We start from the raw sequence: 12,863 nt of genomic DNA on the forward strand, positions 1-12,863 counted from the left end.
ACTGTTTTTTTCTTTTTAAAGTCCAATTGTTAAGGCACAAAATACATTTTCAGTTGCAATTTTAAAAAGAAAAAGAACTATTATACAGTTTTGCATTGTTTACTATAGAACCAGAATTTAAATTAATAGGCTTCTTCATTTGTATTATTCCTTTATTTATTTCATTCAAGATTTATTTTGAGGTAAATTGTATTGTTTTGAATAGTTTATCAAGGGATTCTTTTGACAATGAAAAATAAAAATAAAATAGTACAGTATTTTATAGTTTTTTTCCCAAAAAAATAATAGAATATTTTCAGTCATAATTTGTCCACAGTCCCATTTTGTAAAATAAATCGTGAGAGAATCGTATCGTGAACCCAGTATCGTGAATCGAATCTTATCGGGAGTTGAGTGAATCAATACATCCCTATTTATTTGTATCTTGTTTTTGTGCAATGCCTTCCTTTAATAATATTAATCATTTTTATTTTTAACCTGTTACTAAGATATTTAAATTGGCTTTTATTTACTTGTTTGTGTTATTTCATTTAAAACATCTTTGTGGATATGGTGAAGACCACTATGCAAGATTCTAATAATAATAATATAACAATCATGTGAAAATCAATTACTTGGAATAAATAGAAAAAGCTGCATATAAGGGGGGACTATAAAAAAAATCTGGCCTAGGGCACCAGAGAGGTTAGGGCCAGCACTGTAACCCACCATGGAGGAGCAGTGGTCTTCCTCTCTCCTTCCTCTTTGTAGATTCTTCTAAAAAGTGCTTAAAGACTTACTTTTTTAAGAAAGGGTCTGAGTCTTACCAACTCAGTCTGAGCTGCCATATTGATGGTATTTTCTTGTATTTGAATGTGTCTTTTATCTTTGGGAAGCACTTTGTGACTATATGTCTGTGAAAAACTCAGTGACATGCAGTTAGGGTAGGCAAGGTAGGCAGTGCCTGCCCAAAGGTGAACTGATATTTTGATTATTTGTTTTAATTATAATATAATTATAATATAATCATAAAATATTTATTTTTCAATTTCCATTTGAAAGTGTCAGTATTTTGTGCGTTTCATAGACCAAATGACTAAACATCGATATTTCCTGGTACGGCTGCACAAGTTTCACTCCGATGTAAGGGAGGAGGAGGCCACGCCCCCTCCCAAAAGCACATTGCTGCTCTTTCTCTGTTCCCATAGTGTGTTTTTGTGTTTGCACATGCTCAGTCAGTTCCCCAAGATGACAACCATTTACGTAAAAAGGCAGCTCTCTATGCTGCCTTTGGACGTAACCGCGCTATGCTAAATGCTATACGTAAGTGCACAGTGCATTAGTGAATTGATCCCACGTAGTTAGTGGGCGGGATAACACTACAGTCAGGATGACAGCGCTAGAGACGATAAAGAAACTTTTTTTAGAGAAAAAATGACAGCTTTTAAAAGATGGAGACCAACACCTGAGCTACCAGACCTTCAGCAAAGCTAAGGTCAGAACATTGTTGGTATTTTCTACAGTGAATGGTACAAAAGGAAGGATTGGCTTTGTGGATGCTCCTCACTGAGGCTGTTCTGAGTTGTTGTTGTTGTCGTCATTTTCTCCGTGTTTCTGTGTTTCCAACACAAACAACAGATGTGCTGCCGTGTCATGAGATATAATAATGGTGTTTTATGATGTTGATTTTGTTTGATTAACACTTGCCAGCAGAAACATATGGAATTGTCATTGGTGGTCTTGATTTGCAACTTGCCTACCCAACTCTAGTGGTCATCACGGCACATCACTGGAAAAACTATATATATATATATATATGAACCATCCTGGCTCCCTGAATACCCACACACCTTTGGACTGTATTGACACCCCTCCCCCTACACTGCCTGCTCCCCTCACAATAAACATCACAGCTGACCAGGTGAAAAGGCAACTGGTCAAACTCCACTATAGAAAAGCTGTAGGACCTGATGGAGTCTGCCCCAGAGTACTGAAGGCTTGTGCTTCACAGCTCTGTGGAACATTCCAGCACATCTTCACCATGAGCCTGAGTCTGCAGAGGGTCCCTGTGGTGTGGAAGACATCCTGCCTGGTTCCTGTTCCAAAGACGCCACGTCCCAGCGGCTCCAAGGATTACAGACCGGTTGCGTTGACCTCCCACATCATGAAGACCCTGGAGAGACTTATCCTGGTGCAGCTCCAACCATCTATCAGACCACACCTGGACCCACTACAGTTTGCCTACCAGCCCAAGGTTGGAGTTGAGGACACCATCACCTTCCTGCTCAACCATGTCTACTCTCAACTGGACGTTGCGGCGAGCACTGTGAGAGTCATGTTCTTTGACTTTTCCAGTGCTTTTAACACCATCCGTCTGGCTCTACTGGGTGAGAAGCTGACAGAGATGCAGGTTGACTCCTCCATTGTGTTCTGGATTGTGGACTTCTTAACTGGCAGACCACAGTATATGGCACTGTGCGTCTGACAAAGTGGTCAGCAACACCGGGGCCCCTCAAGGGACTGTGCTCTCTCCCTTCCTCTTCACCACTACACCACGGACTTCAGCTACTGCACTGACACCTGTCATCTCCAGAAGTTCTCGGACGACTCTGCAGTGGTTGGATGTATCAGGGAGGACATCTGCAGAAAAATGCTGAGGATGTTTTATGAGTCAATGGTGGCAAATGTGATCCTCTACACTTTTGTTTGTTGGGGGAGCAGCCTGAGGGTCGCAGACACCAACAGACTCATCTGCAGGGCCAGTGACGTTGTGCATCCCTATCTCCAAGTCCTTATCTCCAAGTCCTTTTTAGAGACAGGTGCATTCATTGTACCGTACAATGCAAAATTGTATTGAAATGAATGACCAAAGGAAACCCTACACATGAACATTTTAATTAACACACCCAGTTCAAACAAGAAAAAACATTACATCACACATCTGATCTCAACTGTCTGCATGCTTCAAACTGTAGGCTCAGTGTAAACTAATAATAAACTAGAATATTAGCATTTCCTGAAGTTCAAGTGAGGATGCATATCTGAAACACACCCCTATTTGACTACTGGACAAAAAAAAAGAACACCATCCGCCAATAAGGAGCCAGTACCCCACCCCACACCCACCCCCACCCCACACACACACATACACATCACAGAACACAGAACCTGTCACGCCATCCACCAATCAGGAGCCAGCAAAAGGAATGTCAGTGTCACTGTGACATCATCACACACTCTGCTGATGACATCATCAGGAGCTGGTCACACATCAAAGGACTCAGTAGCACTTTGAGTATTCTTTAATGAAAGAGAATGTTCTAAGAGAGACACTATAACACACAAACTCCTTGGACTCAGTGAATTTACTCTACCTCTGTCACTCTGACAACAGCAACATTTTTGATCTAATGATGGAAGTGCATCAGTTCAATGTAAAGAGTCTGGAACAAACATGCTTTGAAGTCCTTAAGGATAATATCTGTACAGAAAACTGCATTGGGCTGTGGCAGTTTGCAAAATCCTGGTATATTCCCATTTTGTTTCAACTGAAGTATGAGGCCTTTCACTTTATCTGTGAGAATTTTGAGGAAGTTTCACTCTGTGAAGAGTTTTTGCAGCTTGAGGAGCAGGAGCTGGCTGATATCCTGGGTCAGGATGACCTTACTGTGACCCAGGAGAGAACAGTTTATCAAAGTGTTTTAAGATGGATAAACCACATGCCTGAGGAACGACAGGGAGCCATTTCTACTCTGTTACCAAAGGTACGACTGGGTCTGATGGACAAAAGTTACATCACAGACAATGTGCTTAACAATGATGTGGTAAAAACAAACCCTGAGTCCCACCTCTTGGTCTCTGATACCCTTAAAGTCATGTCTCAACCTTCATTACTCTGCTCTGAGTCTGGGATCAACAACATCTTGTTTTGCTGTCGCTTGCCAAACGCCGTCTTACTGATGTTTAAAATACATTCTAAGACCATAGAGGCCTTTGACTACAGAACTAACAGCTGGATCACAGTTCACACTCATCCTAGTCTGGAGGATTCCATGACTCACTTACTACTCTACAGCACTGTCTTCCTTGGTAGATGCCTCTACATTGTGGGTGGTGGTTTAAGATGGACCGACCCCTATAACAGAGTGTGGAGGTTTAACCTAGTCACACACACTTGGCAGGAGATGTCACCAATGCAGGAGACACGGCGCTGTGTGAGTGTTACTGTGCTAAAGGGATACATCTACGCTATGGGAGGCTGGATGAATCTTACCTTACTCAGAACTGCTGAACGCTACCAGCCCAACATCAACCAGTGGACGTTCATTGCATCAATGAATGAAGGGAGGATCAGGGCCAGCTGCACCACACTGAACAACAAGATTTACATATGTGGAGGATGTAGTAATAGAGTACTGAATACTGCTGAGTATTACAACCCAGACACCAACCAGTGGACACTGATCACTCCTATGGGAACACCTCGGTTTAGACTTGGGGTCATTGCATATATGGGCCACATTTATGCAGTTGGAGGCAGAGATGGGTCCAGAGATCTGAGGTCTGCTGAGGCTTATGACCCAGTGACCAACACCTGGTACGATGTCCCTGAAATGGTCCACAGACACAGTTACTTTGACGTTGCAGTGATGAACAAGAAGATCTTTGTTGTCTCTTGTCACACAAGAAACAGAATTGTTGAGTGCTATGACTACACTACAAATACTTGGTCTGTGGTATTTTCTGGCATGGACCACCACAATGATTGGATGAGATGCTGTGTGATTTCTGAACTTCCCAACATGGCTGAGTACTGTTCACCTTGTAAACCCATCATACCCAGGACACAGGTCTAAAAAAAGTCTAAACTAGATACTGAGATGGAGCAAATGTTATTTTCCATGATCCTAACTGAGTTTGTAACCTGCTCTGACCAGGTCTGTGTGTATCAATAAAAGTGTTTAAAGACATTAGAAGAACTAATGTGTGAATAAATGGATCAGTTCATGTCTCAGCTCAGATGGGATGATTTTAATCAGCCTGGATCAACCTGAGTTGGTGATGATCTAGAAAAAAAAATACTACATTTTAGTGGTGACAACATATAGCAGACATGTAGATGTACTGAATTTCATTAGAATTAATGTCGTGGTTAGCACGTATTTATTTTAAATATCAAGAGAAAACAATGCAATTCTGTGACACAACAAACTATTGAAAACAATAGAACCTATTTTACCATTTAGAATTATGCACTATAATAAAATATAACACCTACAGACCAGGTTAGGTGTTCAGCCTAAGTTACCATGGTGATTTAGCCTGGTAAGAAGTTATCCAGTGTCTGAGTACAGCACACACTGATTAAATGCAGAAAGTTAGAGAGAGAGAGAGGAGAGGAAATCCAGCTTTAGGGTCTTTGTGTATTTTACTTGTTTTGAGTTATTCATGTTTGTTTGGTGTATTTTGTAGATTTTTTTGTGCGTATTTGTGGACATTTGTGAAAATTTACGGTAAATTTGTGAAAATTTACAGTAAATTTGTGTACTTTTGTTGTCCTTTTGTTCATTTTTGCTATTATTTTGTGTGTTGTTCCTTCATTTTGAGCGTTTACTTGGGGGTGTGTCCACCACTAGACTGAGTATTGTGTGGCCCACGTCTGGTCCAAACCTAAAGCTAATAAATGATTGCTAATCAGGAAATGTCCAAATGAAGCTCTGTGATGATAAGCTTTTATTGTTAGACACGTTGTCCTAACCAACAGGACAGAGGAGTTCATCTGTTGACCAATATCATAGTTAATGTTGTTGTGGACTGTCCCAGAAAAGCTGCTGCTCTCTATTTGATCTAAAAACAAAGCCTTTGCTGCAAATTAGAGATAAAATATAAGAAATGAATACTACATTTGAGGAGAATTCTTAAAACAAGAGACATTATCTGTTCATGCAGCAAGTTAAATTTACTAAACAAGAAATCTTGAAAAAAGATGTTAAATCTTAAAATAAGAAGGTCCTGATAAATATTCTAAAGGGTTAAAATAAGCAGAAATGGCTGATTAATAGATTAAATTACTTGAAATCAAATGTCCTACAACACAATAATAAGTGAAATATACTGAAAAACAAATAATTCTTGTTAAAAAAAATGTTGTTTTTTTTTTTAATTTTGCAAATTAAAGCTTGAGAACAAGAAGAAAACAACTAATCTAAGTAAAAAATGACTCAGCATTAGTGAAAAATGATTAAGCTGTTTCTTGATACAAGTTGACTCATCTTGAAATAAACCTAAATCTATATTAAAACTAAAACCAAAACCTTAAAACCACTTTTTGTTCTTAGAATAAACATCTTATCAGAATCACAACCAGGAGTATGAGTACCATCAACATTTATTAACAGTATGAACCGTACACCAGAAACAGTGGTTGCTGCACACTTTTTATGTCAAATTTAAGACATTTTAAGACTTTTTTAAAGCAACACAAACAGCAATGAACAAAACACATAATATGCTGCTGTATAAAGTGCTGTGATTTGTCACGTGAAGAAGGCAAAAACAAAATGATCAAACATTTGTGCAACACTACAATGTAAAGTATTCAAACATGTCTCAGTTCAAGGTCCATCTAACATGTGAGACCTAAGGACACTGAGGGAAAACTTGTGGCGTAGCTAGCCAAGTCAGGCACAAAACAACTTATTCAAAGGCACTGCAAACAAAAACAAACACAACAGACCTGACAAAATGCTGCTTGACATTCACCTATTTTTCAACCAATGATTTCCAGAAACAGGAAAACGTAAAAACCAAATACAGATAAAAACGGTGTATTTCTGATTGGTTTTAAAATAATCCAAATAACAATGGTAACATAATTCATTGTTTTGTTTGTTTGTCTTTTTTAGGTGACGACAGTTGCAAACACTGCAGCTTCTCTGTGAACTTGTAATAGAGAATAAGAACGCTACGTCAACTGTATAAACTATGGAAGTATATCTGTACCATAATTCAATTTAAAATCCATTAACAGAAATAATTTTTCATTTTCAGAATATAGCTGCATTTTTAACTCATAAAAAAAATGAATAATAAATCATCCATTTTCATTTTCTTCTTCCCTTAAACATGACGCTCTGGTGGGAGGAGTCAATGCAGACTGGAGAAGAATTACAAACGGTGGAAAATCAGATGATTTCAGGTCAAAATAATGTGAGCAGCTGATTTTCTGAGGGTGCACAGATCCTAGATGACTAAGATAGTTTATAAATGTGATGACTGGACTACAATAGAGTTACACATAAGTAGTTTGATATTTGCAACCACTGTTTATTTGTCAAAGGTCACATATTAATTCAATGAAACTTTATTTATACAGGGACAATTCCAACAATAGTCACCTCGTAGCGTGAGATAACAGGCAACACTTTGTGTGATCATTGGTTTCTAAGAAGGGTTTACAGATGAAAAGCTCTATTATAGCTAAGTGTGTGCTAATATGCTAACTATTGTAATATACAGTTTTTAATAGCAGACATGATATTTACAGTAATAATATATTGTGTTTCTGGGTGTGCAAAGGTTACAAATGTGTTCCAGTGAAATAATATTATTTTGATATTTATTTGAAAATATGTTCTAAATAATATTTCATCCCAAGGTTCCTTTATCAATGCAGATGTAGTAAACAACACCAAAATTCCATATGTTCATAATAATAAAACTAGATAAATCTCCCCCATGTGACCAAACTAGAACACTGCATTTTACTAAATAATGATGACATGTATGGTGACCATATGTCTGGTTTTAAACATGTCCTCTTTTGTTTTCATGTGGTCTCTGGGTTGTCTGGGGATATTTTACTAATGACATTTCTGGGTTTCCCAGGGACTTTAAACGCATCTCAAGGCATGCGTTAATTTAAAAGATGTACCTCCACAAAAATGTGTTCTATCTATCACCTGCAGTCACAGATTTGTTTCTGGTATACACTGTAATAAATAATATGGTAGTTCAACTTAAAAGTCTTTGTTAAGGTTCTGCCATAAAGATTTGAGCTCATTGAAACAATATTGGCACCTTCAATCAACTGAAACAAGCAAGTTATAAATTGTTCATAAATCATTGCTAGAAATTGTTACAACTCAACAGTTTCAGTTTAAACCACCTAGCATGTTATGTTGTACAAACAGTAAACTTGTATTGCTTCTCCATATTAATGAATTTGTATGAGTTATTTAAACTCACAAGCCTTAGTTGAAATAATTTTTAACTTATGATCTGATGTCAAAAGAAAACAATGTTTTGACGTCTTTCAACATATCAGGTCAAGTTATGAATGACATTTAACTCACTCAATGCAGTTGAACCAACCAAATTTATTTGCTACTTGGACACACAACACTACATTTTCAATATTGGCACCACTTACAGTCAAATGTTAGATGAACATAAATGTTTATGGCAGAAATTGTACAGACACTTTTAAGTAAAAAGAATGTCTACTTGTGATTTCTGTTGACATGCAAAAATAGGTTTTGTAAATACAATTCACAATCAAATAGTCACAGCGTTTTATTTTCACTTTTTATTTCCAGAAAAGTAAAACATGGAACAAGTGTAGTAGCAAATGACATCTTGCAAAGCTATTCAAATTTTAAAACATTTCAGCAAACACATTTTTTGTAATTCCATCTTATGTACTTGTGTAGGCTTGTCACAATAGTTACTATGTTTATTTATTAAATTATGGGCTTGACATTTGTCATTACATTAATTATTTTTTATACTATAATTTTATTTTCAAATATTTGTTAATACAGTTTTATAACGACGGATTACTGGGACTTCAATTATTAAGTTAATTTCAAGTGCTTCTCAATAATAATAATGTTTATCACAATTTTTTGTAGCCTCAACATATCAAAGTTTTCTTATTGTGCCAGGCCTACTTGTGTTGTACACATGCTTGAAGGCACACCTGCAGTGCCACTAAGGCCACAAATGCCAGGGATAAAAACTAGTCAAACTTTCAAAGACGAACCAATAAACAGGCCCACTAAAAAACATGTGAAGTGTCCAAAACGGCTCAAAACAATGAGCAACAGTGGGGGGGGGAAAAAATAACAGCATTTAAAAAAACAGAGAAATTCACATCTTGCACCTCAATATTTTGTTGCGGAGTCCATGTATCCTGGCAGAGGCCTGTTCGGGCTTGATTTTCATGACGACCTTTTGGAGAAACTCGAACGTGTACTTCATTGCTGATGGGTATTCCAGATTTACAGCATAGATGACACCCATCAGCATTGCCACACCACATGCTACACTCTTCTCATGGTGAATCACTATGCTTTCTTCCACGACAACCACAACGTCGAAGACCTGATGTGGGACTGCATCCTGCTCCTCTTCGTAGCCAATCAGCAGTCCAAGTTCCATTCCCTTCAACGCTTCATCCAGATGGTCACCATGGGCCTAAAGAAAAATTAAAATTACATGCTTTAAATGTTGTTACGTTTTAAAAAATATACTTTGATTTCAGTAAGACTGAATAAAATCTATTACATTTCTTTAATGAATACTGTTAATTACCTCTATGTAGTTTTCCAAACATTATTTTAAATATAATACAATACTCCAAACAAGTTTCTAAATGAGTTGTAATTATTGACGTAACTTCATTTGGATCAAATTTATCGTACTCACGTCACACAGCCGGAAAACATTGGATGAATCTTCTTTGAGGTAGAGTGGAAGTCCCAACAGAGCAGCAATCCTCTTCCTCTCATTTGTATTCTGTAAAAGTGAAAAATTACAAACTTTACTTAAGTTGTTTAATTTATGTCTTCTTTATTTAACCAGGAAATTCCCACAGAGATTAAGAATCCCTTTTTCCTGGGGAATCACGGCCCCAGAGAGGAACCTACTGTACATATTTTTAGTGGTTTTAAACACTGGAGTACCCGAAGAAAACCTGGGATCTTCTTGCTGTGCGGCACAAGTGTTCACCATTGCACCACCAAAATTGTATAGTTGTGTTACAAAGACATGCCACCAAAACATTTTATGATGAATAAAAACAATAAAAAAAAAAAAAACTTATAAAAAAATAAAAATTGGAATCAACCCCAAAGTTAATGCGAATGTGCAAAGTTTACATACCTCAATTGCTAACATTTTTCAAGAAGATCCTGTAAGGAGCGAGGGAGAGGAATACATCTTCATTCAATAACTCATTTTTGTGAATCAGTGGCACTCGGTGAATCCAACATTTTGTTTGAGAACACATTAAACCGATCAAACACAAATTACACTGAAGTCAAACTAGGGCTATGCAATTCAACAAAATTGAATTGAGATGACTCGTTTGGTCAATATTTCAATAATCAACATAATTCTGGGTTGCAAAGGATTCATAGGTTTATCTTTTTATTTTGAGTAATTAGTTAGTTAAAGGAATAGGTCACCGTTTTTAGACACCGAGATATGTTCTTACCTTCGACGATTTCATTTGTACCTGTACCTTTGGCGTCCGCACAGTAAAGTGAAGATACTGTGCAGATGTCGAAGTACTCCTGGTATTATTACGCCTCACAATATAGTTCCTCTTTTTATCCGCTTAGAAAATCCACATTGTTTAATATTTTGTGACTATACTTGGATCTTGTAACACTTCACATATCCACATTTAAAAAGGGAATACGTCGAAGAGCTTTGTCGCTTCCATCTTCACCTCGTTTGGAGCAATAGAGGAGAGGAGGAAAGGCTAACACCATCTGTTCTGTGTTTACGTGACTGAGGGTATGTGTGAAGACCAGACAGGTACACATAAACTTGTCTAAGCTAAGGTAAGAACATATTTCAGTATGTAAAAATGGTGGCCTATTCATTTAAAAACATGCATGCTTTCTTGTTATTTATATGAACAAAGGTGGGTAGAGCAGCCTAAATATTTAATTAAGAGTAACATTACCTCAAAACTATTTTACTCAAGTAGAATAAAAAGTAGTGGCCCAAATAATTACTCAAGAGTAAAAAAAGTAATTGGGAGAACATTTTACTTGAGTGTTGAGTATTGAGTAACTGAGTGTAAAAGTTTGATTCATGTTTTAGTTGTGACAAATGAGAAATAGAACATAAAATTATGTGAATATTGTCATATTTTCATAGAAAATACCATAAAAACAAAAACATAAATTAGAATTAGTAAAACAAATCAAATATTTTAACCCATAAAATTAAGATTTTTTTTCAATTCAAAATGTACTCATCGTGGCACAAGTTACTATATTTTTTTACTCAAGTTTTTGAAGTAACTACTTTTGCAAGTAGTCTTAGTAATCTGTTCTCTTAAGTACATGTACAATATATGTAAATGTATATATACAATATTATAATATGTATAATGTAAATGTAGCAGAGTACTACCCATCTCTACTTAGAGAAGTATACTTACATCTTTCTCAAGGGAGGTCAGAATGTCACCCAAGGAGCGGCACCTTCCAGACTTGCTTGAGGATTTGTAGAGTTCCAGCAGTCGGGGTACAAGTGCATCGAGGCCATCGAGAAATGAAGGCAGCAGTTCTTGGGCAGTAACTCGTTCGAATTCAGCTCTTATCTAGAATAATACAAAACTATTTATGCAGGGCAAGCACACAAAACAGGAATATTTCAACAGTTACATCACCTGTCTTTCTTGAAGCAATGCCGGCCATCGATTGCGAATTTCACTTAGTAGTGGTTCATCACCTACTATCTCTCTCCTCCGCTGGGCAAATGTTGACACCATCAACTCATCCACCATGTCACAGTCGGGGATGGTTTTAAGCATTTCCCTCTCCATCTTCATACGGTTCTCCTCCATTACTTCTTCACTGTCACCTTCCTCTGGCCCTGGACAAAAGTGAACTTCACCTTTTTTTGACTTTTTGACTTTTCTTTTTGCCTCTCCTCCTTTTCGCTTATTCACAACCACTTCTGGAAGTCCAGCAACTGCCAAGTCACGACGGAAGTTTCCAACCTTGTATTTAAGGCTATGGACCCACGAATACCATCCAGCTGCAGACCCAGGATCCCTCAAGCTTGGATGCTTGTCCACAAGTGCTCTCGCCACAATCTCATAATGATGACTTTCAGGATATGGGGTAATTTTACACATACCATCTGCAAGACAATCTAGAATGTCTGACTTCATTCCTTTGTTTACCTCTAGAAGGTATTCATCCTTTGCATATTGTGCATTGGCTTTCATCAACTTGAGTTCAGTGTCATAGGAGAACTGAGGTATTGGGTAAGGGTCAGGCCACTCAGCCAAATCCACGGTTCCAACAGAGCGGCTAGACAAGCTCCCCGTATCCAGTGTAGAGTCAGAGCTTTCTCCCGAATCAGCAGTAAGGAGAACTTTCAATGTTGCTCGGTGTGCGGGAAGTTCTTGTATATCTTGCAGATTGCAGAGCGCGTTACCAAAGTCAGGGTCCTCAAATTGTACAGAAAAGCGACCTCTTATTCCCAATTTGTTTCGGAGTATCTCATAAAGTTTTTCAACAGTAGGTGGTCTTTCTTCAATGGTGAGGCGCCTTATGTCATTTGGAGATAGGATTACTCGTAGGAGCATTGTGGATTGCCTCAGCTAGAGAAAAGAAAAAAGAAAAAAACAGTCCCTGTTAGAGCTGGGAAATTAAATGCAATTTAATTGAAATCACAATCTACTTTGGTCAATATCTGTCATAGGACTTACTAATTTTCAGGTTTATAACTATTTCCTTGACAGAAACAGAACTTAGTTTTGATGTCTGGATGAGAAAATGGGAGATATTTGTTAAATGATACAGGATGAAAGTATTTTTGTTTGAAGTTTGAATTAAAAGGTATGTCTATATAAG

The 12,863-nt window shown here is 37.5% G+C and overlaps 1 long non-coding RNA gene across 1 annotated transcript; it reads right to left on the reverse strand.

Moving 5' to 3' along the window:
• Positions 1-9,699: 9,699 nt before the first annotated feature.
• LOC114460727 (uncharacterized) lies at positions 9,700-11,788 on the reverse strand. Its single transcript, XR_003673726.1, has 3 exons — positions 11,669-11,788; positions 11,438-11,599; positions 9,700-9,777 (listed from the first exon to the last, which is right to left on the reverse strand). It is a non-coding gene; the product is annotated as an uncharacterized LOC114460727 (long non-coding RNA).
• Between the last annotated feature and the right edge of the window lie 1,075 nt (positions 11,789-12,863).

Source organism: Gouania willdenowi, unplaced genomic scaffold (assembly GCF_900634775.1).
Source record: "Gouania willdenowi unplaced genomic scaffold, fGouWil2.1 scaffold_62_arrow_ctg1, whole genome shotgun sequence".
NCBI classification, from domain to species: Eukaryota; Metazoa; Chordata; class Actinopteri; order Blenniiformes; family Gobiesocidae; genus Gouania; species Gouania willdenowi.